The sequence below is a fragment of the Equus caballus genome, chromosome 4, assembly GCF_041296265.1.
Source record: "Equus caballus isolate H_3958 breed thoroughbred chromosome 4, TB-T2T, whole genome shotgun sequence".
In the NCBI taxonomy this organism is placed as follows: domain Eukaryota; kingdom Metazoa; phylum Chordata; class Mammalia; order Perissodactyla; family Equidae; genus Equus; species Equus caballus.
The window spans coordinates 5973039-5987597 of NC_091687.1; the positions used below are offsets into that span (position 1 = coordinate 5973039).

The following is a 14559-nucleotide window of genomic DNA, read 5'->3' on the forward strand; positions in this document are numbered from 1 at the left end:
TTAGATTCTGGCCCAGGGAAAAAAATACCCAAACAAATCCCCAAAACCAAAGTGGCTCTCATGTACCGTTAACTCTGGCACAGTTATCAAGTTATTTGTTATTTAAAGTTTTTAAAAATTTAATTGTAAAAACAGTAAGTGTGTAATAAATAATTTAGAAAATCCAGATATGAATGAGGAATAAAAATTATCCAGTCACCACACCATTTCGTTTTTAAAACATAATGTACTTATTTTTTTAAAAAAATGGTTGTACTGAGCACTCTGCATTAAATACTGTTTTTTCCCCACTTTTCCCCACCATGTTATAAAGTATTCCTTCACGTTGTAACATATTTTTTAAAAAGGTTGTTTTAGACGTCTACTTTAGCATTCTAACAGCCCTCACTGATGGCATTCAGATTGCTTCCAACTTTTTGCTACTATAGGTAACTCTGTAGTGAACATCCTTTAAGTAAATTCTTGCACGTATTTCCACGGTTTCACTTCTTGTGGTTTCATTACCCATGGTCAACCGCAGCCCAAAAATATTAAATGGAAAATTCCAGAAATAAACAATCCGTAAGTTTTAAATTGCACGCTGTTCTGAGCAGCGTGATGAAATCTCGCACCATCTCGTGCTGTCCCGCCTGGGTGAGTCACCCCTTGGTCCAGAGAACCCACACTGTATACGCTCCCTGCCCGTCAGTCACTTAATAAGCTTCTCGGTTATCAGATTGATTGTCTCTGTATCACAGTGCTTGTGTTCAATAACCCATATTTTACTTAATGATGGCCCCCAACTTCATTATCAGTTCCTGTTGTTAATCTCTTATTGTGCCTAATTTATAAGTTAAACTTTATCACAGGTATGTAGGTACAGGAAAAATCATAGTATGTATAGGGTTTGGTACTATCTGTGGTTTCAGGCATCCACTGGGGGTCTTAGAACATATCTGCCCCAGATAAGGGGGAACCACTGTATTTATTTTCTATATAAATTCCTAGAAGCAGAATTTTTGGTTCCAGGCCCTGATACATGTAGTCAAATGCCTGGCAGAAAGAGAGCCCCACTTCCACATCCACCAGCTCGGTAGAGAGTCTGTTTTCCTTCTTTCTCACTAACACTAGGTATTATTAATTTCTAAACATTTGCCATTTTGATAAGTGAAAAATACTCTGTTTTAATTTTTCTTTTAGATTACCAGGGAGGTTGAGCATTTTTCAGGTGTATTGGCCATTGAATTTCTTTGCTTATGAACTGCCTATTCATATCCATACTTTAATTAGTATATTTTCTTTTTGTTACTAATTTGCAAGAATTTTTAATAATAGTAAGAAGATAAATATTTTAAAGTCAGAAGTTGAAAATGAGAATTGTCTCTTAATAAGATTTACAACCGCAAAACGGTTAACATCAGCAAGCATTAAAAAGGTTTCTTTGGCACAGAGAGCACACGGGGAGGGGGAGATGAAGTTGAAATCAGACAAAAAATCTTTGCCACCAAAGCTGACCCTGGAATTCTCAGTTTAAAACGCCTCCCCTTTTAAAACAACAGCAACAATAACAAAGCACAGATGTAAAAGTCACGACACGGTAGCCTCTTAGGTTGAGTCCTGTCCCTATGCTGGGTCGACGCCACATCTCCCTGGTTCACCTGGGCAGGACACCTGAGTGAGAAAGAGCGCTCAGGTGGGCGCCTGCCCACGTGGGCCCAGCCCCAGCGGCCGGAGGAAGGGCTGGGCACCTTGCAGAGGCTCCCGTTGGGATTACGGGCAGCAAGTCAGTGGTCTGCATTCTGAGTTCCTGTGTGCCACTTGGGGTCAGCTGAGCGATCAGAAGAACCCATAAAAATGGCATCCACCTGCACTCTCAGGCTGGACAGGGACTACACACGGTCTGCTTGCCTCTCTGTTTTCAAAGAGGCAGGGCCACATGGCCTTCTGGTGTGGATGCCTGAGGGCTCCCCAGAGAGGCCGGGTACAGATGTGTCAACTCTGGAAGCTCCCAGGCAAGGAAACACCACTTCACACACAGTTCACATCTGGGCAGTTGACAGCAGGAGGAGAAAAGGTGGCCAGCCAGGTTGGGAGGGCGGAGGCTGACAACTGATGGGAGGCATGCCACCACCTTGCGCTTGAGGCAAACCCGTGTCACTCATTGCAGGGCAGGCATTCAGGTTGGATGTTCACACTGACACGGGCTCTGTGTCTGCCAAGGCACGTGTGCCGGTCACCACTATTCAAAAATAGAACCAGACGTCCAGAACCAAACAGAAGCTGGAGCGAAGGCTGCAGCACAGGAACACAGGTTAGGGAGCATATTTATCTTGTGGGGAGGGCCTCTGAGTTGAGCAAAGAAGCACCTGCTCCAGACACAGAAAGCCATCACACACAGGTGATGGACGGAGGCCAGGTACCAAGTTGCCCGCTGTGTCTCCATGTTACATCCAGATTCCAAGATGAGCAAGGCTCATCTACAGCGGTCACCAGGCCCGTGGACATCACCCACTAAAACAGAGAGACTCTTCTTCCCTTTGTAATCAGTGGTCGGAGGACAGCTAAGTGAAGGGAAGCTAAAGAAAGAGAAAGAGGAGTGATGCGGAAGGACATGTTGGTGTTCTGTCCTGCTCGGCACTTATTCCTCCTCCGTCTCTTCTTCTAATAACTGACCTTGATTTTCCTCTGGGGAACACCCTTCTCCCCGACTCAGTCCACGAGGCTGCCATGGGGTAGCCCTGCCCACCTCTCTGAGAGCTCGGGAAGCCCTGTTTAGGGAACTAGTTGATAAAACCATTATCCCAGACATTTGTGTAAGGCCTTATGAGTTAAGGAGCTTCCATGTATGAAAATGCTACCCGGGGCCTTGGGTCTTTCTGGTTTCCTAAATTCACGCATAACCTTGTCTCTTAGTTCACTTGGTTAGGATCAAAGAGCCTTGTGGCATTAACGGTACCCCAGAGAGGTACCCCAGGGCTTCCTCCTAAGCTGGAGCAGGAGCGAGTACAGATGATACTGGCCAGGGATCTAGGCCTTCTCAGAAAGGAGGACTAAGTCTGGGAAGGAGTAGGTTACATTTGGGGCGAATCTGATACCCATGTATTCGAGGGTGGACCTGGAGCCCACGGTGGAGACGGGAAGAGTTAAGATTTGGCAGCTCCACAGACAGAGGACAGACTAAAATCTACCACTTACTGGAAAAGCACCGGCATGGGGAGCGGGCATGGCTTCTGAAGTAGACTTCTGCTCTTCAGGAAGCGGCAGGGAACAGAAACAGCCACAGGGAAAGGCCTGGCCAAGAATGGATTCGAAAATTGTGCAGCCAGAGCCTGGGAACAGAGCCTCTCTTCAGCTGTGCCCCAAACTCCGGATTCTTCCAAAACCCAGAGAGACCCTTTAAATGTCCTCCGGTCCTCTGACTACCAAAGCTGAATTACGTCTGAAGCCATAAGAACCTTGGAGGCGTGCGCTGGGATCTGGGACCTGCACTCTGTTTCTTCAACGGTCTAAATACCTCTGAGGAGGCCTGAAATCTTGATCCTGGCACAGCCCCGACCACAGCTCCTTCTCGGGGCTGCCACCCTCAGTGCAGGCGGTTAATTCATTAACACCTGGAGAGTGCTGACTCAAGGGGCAGAGTTAACACGGGCTCATTTCTGATTTAGTAATCTAGGTACCTTCTCTGGACCTTGAAGGAGCTGGTGTCTTTTGGGCGGCCGCTGGAAGGTCCCAGGGTGCTCTCCACCTGTCAGCAGAGCCACAGCAAACCTTGGGAAGCCCCGAGGAGGCTCCCAGGGCAGCCACGCCTCCCTCCAGTCGGGCACGGCCACTTGTGTCCCTTCCTTCCTACGGCTTCTTCTTTCTCCTCAGACCTGGGGCTACAGGACCTTTTCCTCAGCTCCACACTCATGGCTTCTCTGTCCTCGCTCTGACCCCACAGAAATTCTAGCGGGGAGACCTTTTACCCACCCCACAGTCCGGGCAGCAATGACCACAACCATTGACACCCGACACTGCCACCGGGGCGCTGAACGGCAGGGCCAGGAGACTGGCTTCAGATGGTAGGGACCTTCCTGCCCCAGCTCTCTCTCCAGCCAGTGGCAGTCAGCTGGGACAGGAGAGAGAGGACACAGAGAGAGAGTGGCAGGTGGCAGGGCATGGAAGTCACCCCAAATCTCTGACTGCTGATGCCCACCACGGCCTCCAGCTTCCCATGAGGGAAGCAGAAGAAGGAGAGGAATGGAAAGCCCAACTCAAATCGATGTGCGGCGATGGGCAGGGGACCACAGACGCTGCCTGAGCTGCTGGAACGATTCCTGGACCATCCGGCACAGCCGGCCTTGAAGCAGCTTATCATTAATAACCGTCCTCTGAAGCCACCAAACGGGTCTGCCGCGGGCCGGCTGGAGAGAGCTCTCTTCTCCCCTCTGCAACCTGTTCTCCTTGCACAACGCATCTGTCACGGCCGCGCCTGGAGGCCTCGCCACGTGGGGAGGTGGTCTTGTCCTGGGCGGGGCGGGACACGGAGGGACAGGACACGTGCTGGCACTGACTTGTGTGTCATTCCTTTGTGACCTCACTTTGCAAAAATTGTGAATGCCCTAGACCGGAGGCGAGGACCCTCCCAGAGGAGAAGGTGGAAGACTTCCTCGCCCTCTGCCCTGCCTGCCTCTCATCTTGCCAGCTCCTCCTCTTGAGACAATGTGGCCGGCTGGGGCCGTCCCGTGAACGCCCCTCTCAGATCCAACTCTGACTACTGCATCTTGGGGAGGGGAACATTCAGTCAAAACTTGTGTTGGAGAAACTTTTGACATTAATGAGAACTGGGTAGCCCAACTGATAATACAATGGGGTCTGTCTCCTGAATCCCTAACTCAACGCTTGTGTTCTCTTGGACGGGACCGGTGGTCCCTCTTTTTAAGAGGAGCGTGCGTGCGTGCATGCGTGCACACAGGTTGCCAGTTCTGTTTTCATTCTGCTGCATATCCCAAATGCAGTGGTCACTAGTACCAGTGATTTTTGCCTTATCACACAAGCCCCTCTTCACAGTGACTTCAAAACACATTTTCATTCAGTCCCAGGCACTGGCCTGCCCTCAGACATCATGAAGGCAGAGCTGGGAGCGTGTGTGTGCGTACACCTGCGTGCCCGCACACGCACCCGTGTTTGAACCTGGGTCTATGCTGAGAAGACACAGCACTGATTCCAGCCTCCAGGCCTTGGGGGTCCAGGTCTCGACGGCCTCGCTCTTTGGCTGCGTGAGGTGGGGTATATCATTCCATGGTGGGGTGTCTGCAGAGCAGGGGGCCAAGAGGGCTCAGGGCTAGACAAACTCAGTGTGAATCCGGATTCTGCCACTTGCTGCTGTTGTCCTTTGGGCAAGTTCCTTTTCTCTCTGGGCCTCAGTTTCCTCATCTACAGATTGGGAATAATGAGAGTCCCTACGGAAAGTGCTGCTGTGAGGACTAACTAAGTTCACGTATACAAAGCACTGAGAAAAGTTCCCGCACACAGTATGTCTTCAATCAGTCTTTGGTATATTTGTATTATCATTCAACAAACAGCAGACGGTACTATTATAAAGAAAATGGGTGGAAGTTGAACTGAATCATACCTCAGGCCTTTTGCCACTCTAAACCCCCACAACTTTCTGATATTATGGAAGACTCACTGATCCCGAATGGATCCTTTGAAGGAAAACACCAGCCGCAGGGAGAGAGACCCCAGAGAACCCAGGACCAGGCTGCCCACCCAGTCCTGGCCCTGTACGTGTATTTGTGGCAAAGCCTGTGTGTTTCAGGTTGGCACAGACCAGGACAGCCCGTGGCCCTGCAGCCTCTTCCCCGTGAATGCTGTGAGCCAGGAGGTCAAAACCCTTTGGCTGGGCCTGTTTGTGGCTGCTAGTTCCACCCCCAGCGGCAGCTCCCTTACGCTGGGCTGTTTGGCCGGGCTGCTGGGGTCAGAGCTAGCAGGCTTCAAGTGGCCGCCGAGACACTCAATGGTCACTTGACTTTGCTGCAAAGCCAGGAGGAACAGGAGAAGGGACACTTGCCGAAAAGGCGACATTTTGGAACTGAAAATCATTGCTACATGTGGAACTGAACCTTTCTTTGATGGAAACAGAATATTTGGGTTCAAAGTCTCCTTTTGCAAGAGAACCAAAAGATAGGGCGTGTTCGTTTCCGGGGGCTGCTGGAACAAAGCCCCACAAAGCCGGTGGCTCAAAGGACAGAAACGTCTTCCTTCACAGTTCTGGGGGCCAGAGTCCGAACTCAAGTTGTCCGCAGGGTTGGCTCCTTCTGGCGATTCTCAGGGAGAATTAGTTCCACGTCTCTCTCCTGGCTTCTGGTGACACTGGGATCCTTGCCCCTCCTTGGCTCGTGGCTGCGTCACTCCACTCTCTGCCCCTGCGTTTACACGGCCTTCTGCTCTGTGTGTCTGTCTGTGTGTCCAAACCTTTCTTCCTTCTTCTTATAAAGAAAGACATGAGTCGTCGGATTTGGGGCCCACTTTAAGCCAATACAACCCCAGCTTAACTCCATGGCCTCTGCAGACCCTGCTTCCAAACAAGGTCACGTTCACAGGTAGAGGGTGGGCGTGACATGAGCACGTCTCTTTTTTTAGGGGGCACAGTTCAACCCACTACGCAGGGCAGACGAGATCCAGAACGCAGAGTTGAGGAGAGAAGAAAGAGAGTTTACTGTTTGGCCACTGATAAAACAAGAGGAACTGCCTCTGCTCTGGGAAAAGCCATAAAACAACAATAAACGGAAGCACGCAGACCCCTCCATCGCTGTACTCCCCACTCTGGAGCCAGTTGTGGCAAATTATAGGACTACTGGGAGAATAAGCCTTCAATAATTAGTGTTCCAAAGAAAGCTGCTCCATAAACCTTGAAAAAAAAAATCTGTTTGCTGCTCCCCGGCTCCTCCTCAGACACCACCTACGACTTCCCACAGTCGCCGGGGTGCGAGCAGAGCTCTCTTTGTAAAGACTCCGCTCTTTGACTGTGCAGCTCGAACCTGGTTCTGATTACTCAGAACAGGGACGCTGTGAGTGATGTGGATTTAATTTAATTTTTCTACCTCTGATGAAATAGCAGCACAGTGAGTCATTCGCTTTCGCACATCCATCCAAACTCCCAATAATCTAGGAAATAATCCCAGGAGCATAACAAGGCTGTGAGAGTGAGGCTGGAGATGGAACACAGCCGGCCCCCTCTGGAAGGACTGAAGCCACCACGCACATTTTCTTAGGATGCTTAACGTCTCCCCTGGTCCTCGGGCAGCACAGAAAGTGCCTCACATGCCCGCCAGGAGGACCAAACCAAGACTGAGTGGAGAGTCCGAGGTGACGGCTGGTAGAGCCAGGTGTGAGCAAATCCAGGACAGCAGCATGTCACCCACACGTGTGTCTCCTCAACGCCGGGCTTCAGGCCTGGTGGCCAACATGCCCTCAACCAAAGGGGACACGAAGGTTCAGAAAGGCAGTGGCCACCTCTGCAGATGCATTCTGGGTAATTCCAGCCTGTCTGAACAACTGGACGGCAGAAGGGCATCCCGGCGCCCAGCTCTTAGAAGATGATCAACCATGATGGCAGAATGAACGAACTCGTGAGCTTCCTACTCATCAGGAGCACGTGAGAGGCCACGAAGAATCTCACCTTGCATCTCCCATCTTGGTCCTCCTGTGCTTGTGGCTTCCTAGGCCCCTGTTAAGCAAAGAAGGAGTTCCTGCAAATTCATACCATAGCTGCAGCCTCTACTTAGAATCCGGCCCGAGAGTGGGCAGACCATTATGCAACACTGCCCCTCTTCTAATAATTTAACTATTACCATTTGAAAGTACTTGAAATCATCACAGCAGGAGGTTCTTTTAAATAACACACAATGAGTCTTACCCCGTCGTTACTATTCTCTGGAGAGAAACATTAAGACAAATTAAAAAGTAGCAATTTGATTCTCTTCTCCCTCCCACTCAGCCACATAATATGGAACACGATTTTTTTCTGAGCTCGAGTATACTGATGGGCAATTTGACAGTAGCTGTTACATTAACATGTGCATCTCTATGACCCAGCAATTCCTGGAGAAACACTTGCACATGCACAAGAATGCTCCATGAAGCACTGCTGGGAACAGTAGGGGAAAACCCACAATTGTAACCAGCATATCCGTTCTGTGGAATGTTATTCAGGAGACACACAGCCATACACAGGCTTGAAAGATATCCGAGGTGAATGGTTTGGAAAAAAATTGAGTTGCAGAAGTTACGTACGGTACCATTTATGTTAAAACACACATAGCAATCCTAGGCATTTTCTATGGATACATATACATGGATATAAATGCAGGAGAAAAGCGTGCACAGATACATCTTGGATGAACAAGAGTGCTGACCACGAGGGGAGGGCCTGGGTCTGAAGTAGTAATAAGGGGACTTTAACTTGTTTAATATATTACTCATGTAACATGAAAATTACTTTTTAAAAAAAAACCCCAAAGTGAAAAAAAGTATGATTGTACCATTTTGTTTCTCATGGTGGTTGTTCTCTGTGAATTTATTATCTAGCTGGAGATAAAATGTTAAATTAAAAAGTGTCCCCTTAGATCTCAGGAGGGAATGCAGACTGTGGACAGGATAATCCGACAGTACTATGAACATATGAAACCGCTTCACTGAAAATGGCTGGAGAAAAAGGGGTGACCTTTGGAAAGGAGTGGAGGCTGTGAGACCAAAGGCAAGAGGAACTGCACGTCAGCTCTGTCCTCTAGTTGAGAAAGTTGTTTCCCATGGGGACATTGGTTCCCAATTCTGATACTGCTATAGATGCAGACTGGAATTGAACAATTAAATGGACAGCGTACGATGGAAGCCAGGTTTCCTACTGTTGGACTGGAATTTTACAGATAAGCAAGCTGGGGAGGCTTGAGTGGTCCATATGGTAAGAGATTAGAGTTGGTGACACCACATGAACTCAGGTTGACCTCAATATAGGCACCGAGGGTTACAAATAGAAATATTCATAGATATGTGCATACACACAGGTTAGCATACACACATATTTTTTTGCTCTGTCAGCTGAGAGGGCCTAGAGGCAACAGCACTCCAGTAGCAACCAGCATTCCTAGTGCTGAGATCTTGGTTTCTAACGTCATCCTTCAATAAAAGGAACCAGGACTTCTTGGAGAAATGGCTGATTCTAGGATGGGGGCAAGACACAGAAGATGAGCTTGGAGTATATTTTGTGCCAGAAAGTAAGGAATTGCTCAAACCAAACCAAACCCTACAATGATGGGTGTATGTCAAAAGGAGACAGGAACCAAGAAAGAGCCTAAACTGAAACAATTTGAGCAAAAAAATCAAGTAGTATTGGATTAGAACCCAAAATATAAAATAAAGATCCATAAGTCCATACTGACATAAGTAAATGATTGAAGAATAAATAAATGGGGGAGAAGAGATTTCCCTTTCAGAAGAACTCCAAATAATATATGTAGACACTCCATCCTCCAGAAGGCAGAGGAAGCTCGCCACTCCTTAAGTGTGGGCTGCACATAGTGACTTCCTTCCAAAGAGTGTAATATGCAGCAGGGTGGCGGGAGTCACTTTACAGTGGAGAAACTTGACCAGCACCGCCTCAGCCAGGTGATCCAGGTCAACATCAACAGTGAGAAACCACACTGCTGGATGCTACCCTTGACGTAATGTGACAAAACGGCACCTCTGTGGTCTTCACCCCCAAACCCATAAACCAAGTCTAATCATGAGAAGAAATATCAGACAAATCTCAACAGAGGGCCTTCCCACAAAGTACCTGACCACCACTCCTCAACACCGTCAAGGTCACAAAAAACAAGGAAAATCTGAGAAACGGGCACAGCCGGGAGGAGCCTAAGGAAATGTGACAACTAAATGTAATGTGGCGTCCTGGATGAGATCCTGGAACAGAAAGACATTAGGTAAAACTAAGGAGATCTGAATAAACTACAGACTGTAGTTAATAATAATGTATCGATATTGGTTCAATAACTGTAACAAATGTTCTATACTAATGCAAGGCGTCGATAATAGGGGAAATGGGGTGCTGGGCATGTGGGAACTCACTGTATGATCTTCTCAATATTTCTGTAAATCTAAAACTGTCTTAAGTGTTCCCTCAATTTATACATTATTTCCTATTCCTTTAAAAAGAGGAAAAGCCAAAATCTAAGTACAGATTTCAAATTGACAAGGAGAGATCGTGGAATTTTTTCCTCGAGGGAGATTTCAGCACCAGGAGGCCAACGACTTGAGGCTACAGCTGAAATGAATTTGTAGTTTGACTTTGCAGCTTGGGGCAGTCGACCATCAGTCCCTTGCAGGACCCAGTGATGGCTGCTGAGGTCTTGGCATGCCAACCGTGCCGGGGCCCTGGTGTGGGCATTTGTAGGTCAATACCGAGCAGGATGGAGCCTGTGTTGAGTGGGAGTGGGGTCATCGTCAGCCTTGGCTCTCAGATTACCCTGTCTGCCCCTGACTATCCCATGATCTGCTGGTTTCAATGGGGACAATAGCCAGTGAAAGCCAGAGCAGGGAGCCTGGGGAGGGGCCGTCACTCTTCTGCTCAAAATCCTTTAATCTCCTATAACTATCTGCCTCGTTTACTCCCCTCCAGTCATGCTGGGCTCCTAGCTGTTCCCCAAACCCGCCAAGCACGCTCCTGCCTCAGTGCGTTCCACCTGCTGTTTCCTCTGCCTGGAATGCTCTTCCCCAGGAAAACCTCATGACTTGACCCCACCACTTCTTCTGGGTCTCTGCTCAAATGTCACAGTATCAGAGAGGCTTTCGTGGCTAAAATAGCAACTCTGACATCATCCGTGTCTTTCCCCTCGCTGGCTTAATTTTTCTTTCTCTGTACTAATATGTTGTCTATTTCGTTGCTTAGTATCCATCCTCCCCAAACAGCAGGTGATTTCCACGAGAGCAGAGAGTCTACCTTCTTTTGTTCACTGCTGTATCACCGAGACCCAGAATAGAACCCAGTCCTTAGCAGGCACTCAGTAATATCTGTTGAATGAATACATGGATGAACAGGAGACGTTTTACATTGCATTTGGTGATTAACATGTGTTGATAAACAATAATAATTACACTCACGTTGTATGTTTCTCAGTCTCTTCTATTCTTCTAAAACTCAGAAAGTTACCTGCTTCACAAACTCTTATTTGTCTTGGCACAAAAGTATATGTATACATAAATGAATTATTCATTCAACAAATATTTATTGAGTAGGTTCTGCAGGTCAAAGCACTATGGTGAGCACCAGGGGTACAAAGATGAATAACACTAACTTTTCAACTTCCAGAAGCTCTATTCATTCACCTGTCCATCCATCCATCCATCCATCCATCCATCCATCCATCTATCCACCCATCTATCCATCCATCCATCCATCCATCCTTCCATCTGTCCATCCATCCATCCATCTATCCTTCCATCCATCCATCCATCCATCCATCCTCCATCCATCCATCCATCCATCCTCCATCCATCCATCCATTCTTCCACCCATCAGTCCGTTCATCCTTCCATCCGTCTCCCATCCATCCATCCCTCCATCCATCCATCATCCATCCAATCCTTCTGAGGCCCTGCTAAGTCCAGACACTGTATGTTGAAGTCACATTTGGTCACTGTGTCTTTCTCTCTGGATTGTTAACCCTCCTAAAGGCAGAGAACTGAAGACTTTAGTAGTAGCTCTGCCACTGACTAATTTTTTGACCCTGAAAAATCATTAAACTCTGAGTATTAGTTTCCTCATCTGTAAACAAGGGTTTGAGCCCCCAGACAGCCTGCCTCACAGTGCTGCTGGGAGCCTCAAGTGGGATGATCCACAAATAACTGTGCTTTCTATGCCGTAAGCCCTAAACACATCTAAGAGCTTCTTAGCCAGTAAGTGCTAAAAACAAAAATAAAATCCAAACAAACAAAACAAAACCCCAAACTCAACCCTTTCCTCAGACCGCTTCTCAGCGGGTCACACAGCCCGAGGCAGCTGCTGCTGCTGGCGGGGCCAGTCTGCCATCACTCAGAAGTCCCACCATGGGACAAAAATCAGGAGAGCCAGCCCAATTCCTGTCAAGGTAATCCTTGGCAGATTCAGTAGACCGTCAATAATCTTTGGTTCACGTTTGATTCACGCGCAGAGCAGCTCTTCCACCCTCGCCTCCCCTCCAGCCGAGGGTCTGTTGGCTATTGTGTGCTTTTCTGAAGCTTTAGCAGCACTCATAGTCTCCTTTTATATTTTTTAAAAACCTTGACTTGGCTGGCTCTGGAGTTTCTCCTAAGATGGAGCTTGCTAGTAAATGAAAGTGATTCCTGAATGTTGACATATAAACATCATTGACCAGGCCAGACCCTCTTCAAAGGGAAGCCATTGTAAGTCTTCCAAAGTCTAACCAAAGTGAAGAAGCAGAGAGACAGGGTGGGGGTGAGGGGAGAGAGAGGGAGGGAGGGAGAGAGAGAGAGAATATGAGACAAAGCAGGAGGGTGACGGAGCAAGGAAAGAGAGAATACGTATGAGGACATCGTTCCTGGAGCCAGGACTGGATTTCTCCATAAACTCTGGAATTTCCTTGTCTCTCCATTTATGTTCTTTCTTCCTGAGGCATTAACTGAAAAGGTGGAAGTTTTCAGATAGAGCTGGCAAGTTTATTCTATGGAAACAGAGACTTACGACCTCCTCTGTGTGTTCTCGCCTGTAAGCGACGAAAGGGTTAAAACGGTAAATTAAACACCTAGATGAAATTCTTTCTTCTTCAGCCTCTTTCCTACTAGATCCCCATGTTCCGGGCTACAATAACAACACCTACAACGATAACGATGCTGTGTGCTGGCGACCTTCCACAGAGCACTTGCTCTGAGCCAGGCACGACGCTGGGCATTGTCCAGACACTGCCACCAGCAAGCAGCCCGCGAAGCTGATCTGCTCTGAGACGCCAGTCCCTCTTTTGGGACGTTCCGCCATTTATTTCAGGGTCCAGAATCTTGTCAGTTATGGGCTGATGGAAGCTCATCCCTACCAACATGTTGTCTCTCCCCCGTATTGTTTTTTTTCTTATGGAAAATCTTCAAACATACACAAAGAGAGACCACTACCACAAACGCACATGTACCCACCACCCAATTTCAACAATTAATATTTGGCCGATCAATCCCATCTCATCTATTCCCGCGCCTGTCTGTTCCTTTTAGGGAATACTGTAAAGCAAGCAGCAGACATTGTACCATTTCGCCACCACCCCTTGGTATTTTTCATCTTGTCTTTCACTTCATTGAATGACACGATGACTCTGAGAGGCCAGTGAGCTTTCCTGCTGGTTATTTCACCGTGGATGGAGCGGGTGTGGCGCACACAGAGCACGGTTTACACTGCTCCTCTGTTAATTAACCAAATCTCAGCCAACAATCTACTTATTTATTTTATATATTGTCTTATGGTAAGAATTGTTCAAGTTGCCTTATTATTATTATTATTTAATGAAACAAAGGATAGAAACTAGATTTACACCTCAGACTGGGGCTGAAGACAGATGATAAAGCTAATGGAGTCATCTTGGGTTCTGAGGAAGATGGGTGGTCGGAAGGGACTCCAGAGTCCTTGGTCAGGGAACCCCAACTCCTGGAGAACAGGGGTCCAGGCCATCCCTCCCTCTTCTCTGGAGCTTAGAGGACTGTTTGATGAGGCTTCAGCTGTGGGTGGTAACCGTGCTGCCCAAATACAGCCACTGGGGAACGGATGAAGGAGGAGGAGCTGAAAACGTGGATTGACTGCATGCACACACTGCGAATTAATTATTTATGTAACTGCTTACCACGTGTGCTTAATTACCTTGCAGCACGATAATGAACAGGTCTGTCATTAAAATCCCATTGGATTCCAGAGATTAAGCTCTCTCGGGCCCGGCTTGCCTGGCCCTCCTTTGCAGCAGGCCAGGTTGCTGGCTCAAAACTTACAAATACGAGTGGCCTGGTTCCTGGCTAGGTCTCTGGGCTCTGAAGACAGGGCACTCGCAGCTTTGTGGAGCCCCTTTATGCTCTGGTGGGAGGTTGGGCATGTCTGCGGCCAACGACTGCCTCTTCCAGCTCTGTTCATTTCAAAGGTTTGGTAAAACGTCTCTCCTTGAACAGCTACCGCTCTGCTGGGATGACTGGGAACCATAAGCCAGGCTTGTGGACTTGCGTAACTTCAGTTACCTTAAAGCAGTGGTTCCGGGGAGCCTGAAAATATATCTATGGCCCGGCCCTTCCCCAGACTGATGGAATCAGGATCTCCGGGAGGGGGGCCTGGCGCTCCCCAGGTGACTCTTATGTGCCTCCACGGGGTGATCTGCTGCTTTAAAGCAAGAGCATGTTGTGCCCACGGAATCTTCCCTTCGTCCCCATGCTTCCTGCTGAGGGTCATCTTTTTCCTCAGAGCTTTTGAGACAGAAGAGAAGTGCGCTTTTTAGGTTTGAATAGTCAGCTCATGCTGGTTTCATAAAATGAATTGAGGGAAATGTTCATCTTATTCTACGGGCTGAAATAGTTTGCATCACA

At 48.0% G+C, this 14559-nt stretch overlaps 1 protein-coding gene across 1 annotated transcript in view; it reads right to left on the reverse strand.

Moving 5' to 3' along the window:
* ATXN7L1 (ataxin 7 like 1) overlaps window positions 1-14559 on the reverse strand; it is a 219103-nt gene that overhangs the window by 77337 nt on the left and 127207 nt on the right. The gene's annotated exons all lie outside the window — the stretch shown is intronic.